This window comes from Rhinolophus sinicus, chromosome 11 (assembly GCF_057876585.1).
Source record: "Rhinolophus sinicus isolate RSI-liver-muscle chromosome 11, RSI-T2T, whole genome shotgun sequence".
Taxonomy (NCBI): Eukaryota; Metazoa; Chordata; class Mammalia; order Chiroptera; family Rhinolophidae; genus Rhinolophus; species Rhinolophus sinicus.
In genome coordinates this window covers 23277491-23283490 of record NC_142511.1, presented here as the reverse complement: position 1 = coordinate 23283490, position 6000 = coordinate 23277491, and positions in this window count along the sequence as shown.

Here is a 6000-nt window from a genome sequence, read left to right as displayed (position 1 = left end):
AGTAATATCTCCATGGCTACCCTAAATGTCTCTGACATTCTGGATACAGTAGACACTGGAGAACGAGCTGAAAAACCCTGGAAATAGGGAAAGCTCTCATATTTGTATTGCAAGCTCCTTTGCCTATTTTCCTTCTCCAGGTGTGAAAAAGGGGGTTGTAAAGGGTCGTTGAAGAGCTTTTAACTGAAGTTCAGTTGGTTTCTTGAACTAGAGGGACTGAGCTGGGTAAGGGGAACTTGAGGTTTGTAGCTTTCCAAGCCAGTTCTAGTTATCGTAACTTGGTTCTGCTAATAGAGACTTTTAGTCGCACAGACTCTCACGGAGCCCTGAACATAATTACGGAAGAGACAAACTTGACAACCTACTTTCTCTCCCCTCTTCTCCAGGCACAGAGCCCCCCTGTCTTTCTTGCTGTGGAAAGACCCCATATTCACCCAGGCCAAACCTCTTCTCCGACAGGCTGAACGGTATAGATCCATAACTGATCTTAGGAGGAGACTTGAGTATGAGTCTGAACTCCACCAAAGCCTTGTTTGCCTTGGGTCCTATGAAGTAAGGGTTTGGACTAGCTGATCTTTAAGTCCTCTGGGCTCTATAAATTTGAGTCTTGCTTCAAAATCTTTGCTTGTGTCTCCCAACAACTTATCTTATCCCTCCAGTGTAAGTGCTCTTAGCTAAGTAATGTCATTATAATCTGGACTAATTCAATGTAAAATGTGAAGGCTTTACCTTTTAGCATTTTATAAAAACAGGTCACTGGTTCATATGAACCTCTGGTAAATGCCCTTGAAGTCTCCTTGGCAACGAGGGAGCCTCAAGCTCCTTCTCATGTACTCCCTTTTACTTGCTCACATATTCTTCGCTGACTACTCATTTTTGCAAGACCCCCCATGCAACCTGTAAAAGGCTCGGTAAAACAAATGAAAATACAAAATGGAAAGTTTAATACAAGATGGTTGCTGCTATCTAAAAGGAGCAGCAGCAGCACTAACAAAGCAATGTGTGATGACTTGCCACACATGATAACTTCTAGCAAAGGAGATCAGATGAAGGAGTGCTTGGTGGGCTGGAGTGGCCCGTAAAAGGAATCAGGAATTAATATCTCTCTTGAAAATGGAGGGAAATTTAGATAGTGGAAGTAATCAGGGAGGGAATCATGTCAGGTAAAGGTCATGGAACTCATCCTTTTAAAAACTATTTATTAGCACTTTATATTTATTTTTTAAATAAGTAACTTTAAGGCTATGGCATAAAATTCAAATGGTGCAAATGGTATATGAAGGAAAACTAAGTCTTCCTTCTTCTCCCTGTCTCCCAATCACCTAGTTCCCTCCCAAGAGGGAACCACTGTTACAGATATAGACACTATATAGATACATATTTCTAAACACTATACTGACTCTATTCTGTCCTTACAGACTCTTCCACATCAGAACATAAACATCTGCCTCATTCTTTTTAATCATATAATATACTTCCATATGGATTGGGATGTTTTATTTAACAAGTCCTCTGTTGCTGACCATTAGGTTTTTGCAGTCTTTTGGTGTTATAAACAATGCAGCAATAACTAATCTACATACATAATTTTTAATATGTATGAGTATGTCTCACCCCCATTTTTGATCTGCTGAGGAAAGTGATCATTTGTTTCCTGCTATTTAGAATCTTAAAGTATATGAATGACAATGAATGCTTCCTAAGTCACAATCATAAACAAGTAAAAATACATATTTTATTCAAATATCCAATTCTAAAAACAAATAGGGAAAAATAAAGGTTTGAATGGTAATGAGAGGGGATTTAAATTAGTATAGGAAAGTATTTCCCAAATGTGATGAGAGTCATAAATGCCATAAAAAGCCATAAATGAAGACGATCTACTTTTGTTGCCTCCTAGACTACCACTAAAATGTCAGTAACTGGATTTTTAAAAGTATAAACCCACAATACTGAGAAGAGCCAGTAGCAGAAACAAAAACAACAAAAGAAGTAGAAGCTGGAAAGCAAATGGACAAGTATTAAGTTACCACCCTGGAGAAACCTGAATCTTAAATCCAAAGTGGGAAAAACCTGAGACCCCATGTGTCTTCCTTCTGCTTGTGAAAATAAATATTAGGTTGGTGCAAACGTAATTGCAGTTTAAAAAGTTAAAAATAACTGCAAAACCCGCAATTCCTTTTGCACCAACCTAATACATACAGAAAAGTTTTAAAAAGCTGAGAACCAACCTGATTAATACTGCAGAATCCCTCAATTCTCAGGAATTGATGGCAGTAGGTATCCCCAAATGCCTACTGTGGAGGTAGGTATAGAACAGCAGGGCTGCTATGTACAGGTTGTACCCTGGGCAGGGATTCAAACAAGCATTTTGCAAGCTGTTTAAGAGCAGTTAGATCTCCAGGTCGTCTCTATCTTCTTTAATTTTTGCCCCCTCCTTCCAAAAGAAGACTGAAGTCTTTATTCTCCAGAGTGGGTTAAATATGAGGTCTCTGTATAAACAGGAGATTAAGTGAATTTATGAACATTGAATGCCAAGATTCCCAGCCTTCTTCCTCCACTCAGTTCCTACCTCTCTGGCTACCAGATGTTTATCCTTCACAGAGGCAACTTGAAGTGTCTTCTTCAAGGGATCTGACCAGCCTAAGAGAAAAGCCCAAAGATCCTGACATCAGAACAAGAGATTTTTGTCTGACTTGTTCACTGCTGTATTCCAGCACCTAAATAGTTTCTGTCTCTTAGTAGGTGCTCATTAGATATTTGTTGAATGAATGAATGTTCACTGTAGGCATTTCTGTGTATTCAGGAAAGCACAAGGGAGAACATAGAAACCACTCATATTTCTACTATCCAGAAAGAACCAATAGGTTATATTTGTATCTATTAATGTTGGTCCTCATTGGAGGTAGAGGGATAGATGAAATACACATTAGCCTTTCTAACTTTACTTTTCTATGACAAATTCTTCTTGGTTAGATGATTCTAGAGAGGTTCTGAAGCCTTGGTCTTCATGTTCATGTAGATGGAAATCAGGTGCTTTTTGTGGAACAACAAAAGACATTAACATTTAATTCATCCATGTATATCAGAGACAAGTTAAGTAATAGAAAATATGACTATTCTCTATTGTGCAACATAAAATCACAATCACTAATCCAAGGATTAAGAAACCCACAAAAGAAAGAAAAAATACAACAATTAAACACTTTTCAAGTTTTCCATAGATATTTCTTTACTACTTTTCAATTGTTGTCATCTTCTAAAGTTTTCACTAACAGGCAAGTGATACTAGGCTCCAAAGAAGAGAGGAAAAATTGTACAAAGAAAGGTGAGATAATACAATAGGGGAAAGCTTACCATTATCAAGGTTTGCAGGAGAACATGCCTTCTTCCAGCTCAGAACTGATTTCCAAGGGGACACGTTTGAGAATCCTGGTTCTAGACAACCTTGCTCTCTGCTTATTCTGTGTATTCTGACAGTCTTGCAGGGCAGTGCTTCTCGAACTTAAACGTGCACCAGAATCACATGGGTCTCTTGTTAAATCCATCTCTAATTCATAGGTCTGGGGCGGGGCTTAGGATTCCACATTTCTCACAAGCTCCCAGGTGACTCCAATGCTGCTGGTCTGTGGCCCACACTCTGAGAAGCAAGGCCGTATGGAGACACAGGAGTCGGCAAATCCTCACAGTTAAGAAAATAGGTCTTGAGAGCGGAGAAGAAGGAGAAGAAACTCACGGATGTCAAAAGAGGGGAGTTGCCAAGGTGGATACTGACGCGGGATCTCACCCCTAAAGGCATTGCTGGAGCGTTTCCAAGAGGTTATTACCGGTATTACAACAAGTATGTCAATGTGAAGAAAGGGAGCGTCGCTGGGGTTTCTATGGCAGCTTACTTGCTTTTCAACTACTGCCGTTCTTACAAGGAACTCAAACGCGAGCGGCGATGCAAGTTCCACTGAATAGGGCTCAGTGTGGAGGGCACACTGCATTCCTGACCACGACCTTTGCCCAGCACCCCTGAATCCTTTCGTATCCTGACACCTAATAAAAGATGACTGCTTTGGGAAAGGAAAGAAGGCAGGAAGGCAGGAAGGCAGGAAGGCAGGAAGGCAGGAAGGCAGGAAGGCAGGAAGGCAGGAAGGCAGGAAGGAAGGAAGGAAGGAAGGAAGGAAGGAAGGAAGGAAGGAAGGAAGGAAAGAAGAAGGAAAGACGGACTTGGAGTCCAAGAGACCTGCATTCAAATCCTAGCTCTACCCCTTCCCATTTGTATGCCCTGGAGACATTACTTGTTTTCTCTAAGTCTTAGTTCCTCATCTGTGAAATGGGGATAATAGTACCATCTTCAGTAGGGTTATCGTGAGCATTAAAAGAGCAATGCCAATTGTGAATCTCAAATTATATCAAAATAAATTGTTTTATAAAAAGCAGTGTCTGACTCAATAAATGGTGGCTGATTTTATCAATTGTGTTATGACAAACCTGAGTTCTAGTCCTGACTTGCTACGTTATCATCGTGGGCAAGCTGTTGGCTTCTCTGAGGCTTGGTTTTCTCATCCATCAAATGGGATAATAATAGTAGTGCGCACCTCATCAGGTTATTTCGAAGATCAAAACGGGGGGAAAGGATAAAAATGTTCACACAGAGCCTAGCACATAGAACGCGCTCAATAAAAAGTAACTGTGAGATGGTGGTGATTGCTATAAACCTAGGTTCTAATCCTGGCTGTGTAAGGGAGAATCCTATGACTGCGCTCAACATCAATCTGTTGTTGGGAGGATGGAACGATCCATAGTAAGTGAAAAGTGCTTTGGAAATTAAACTCAGAGAAAACCATGCGAGTCAGAGAGAATGTGACCCGCGTCCCAGTGCTGGCCGTGCTGCTACTTGCTTTGTGATCGTAAGCAAATGACTTAGCTTCTGGAGCCTCAGTTACTTCATTTGTATAGTGGGGCTAATATCTACTTCACAGGCTTGTACAGATTGAATGACATATGTGTAAAGCAGTTAGTACCTTGCCTGAAACATAGACGTGCTTAATAAATGTTTTCTTTCCTATCTATAGTAATCACATTCAGGATTATACATTTTTCCAAGGAGGACAGTATTTCCAAGAATATTTTGTTTTTTGTTCATGAGATTCTCCATATGAAGTTTTATTAACTTGATGATGAAAGGTCTATAAAACTGAACTGCTAAATGCATTCTATTTAATTATACATCAAGTATCACGCCAATGCTGAATATTTCATCGGTGGCATCCCTGGCTGTTAAGATGCAGAACACGGGGAGGAAAAACAATCAATTAAAAGGAATTTGGTGTAACCCCAAACAGAGACAATCTTTGTTTTACTGCCAAGTAGAACAACAAAGTTTCCAGAAATTTTTTAGAGTAACTGATCCAAAGCTTTCCAGAAGAAGTCCTGAATATAGTTTTGCCACAACTCATTTCTTATCAGTAAGATGAGAAGATTGGTACTGCTTTTCCAAGTCTAAGTGGTTTTGTGGTTTTGATTCTTTCTACACTATGTTGCCTTGCAGTTTAGTGGAACTGATTTTTGGTTAATTTTCTTACCTGCTCAGCACATAACCTTGCAATTTTTATCTCTCTGGGCTGATTCTGGATGGAGGACGATGAATAGATGAAAACCTGCCAATACCGTTTTCTATGTCACCGTTATCTTGGTAGAGGTTTTCTAGAAGATACTGAAACCTGAGTTCTGAAACATATTCCAACTGGCTTCGTATGCATCTATCCATATGTGCCAAACATAATGCCTGAAACAAAGTGTGCTCAATAGATGTCATCTGAAAGAAAACATTTCTTTCATATCATCTTCCTGCCTACCCCCTTTCTCATGAATCTAGCTCGGAACAGGGATGATTCTGAAGCAAAGGTGGATGGGAGACATCCTGATCGTGAGAACATTCCCCATCCCCAAACTGTAGAGGAGAGAGGGAGCTCTACTTAACAAGCTTCACATAAACCTCTAAGTGCTTGG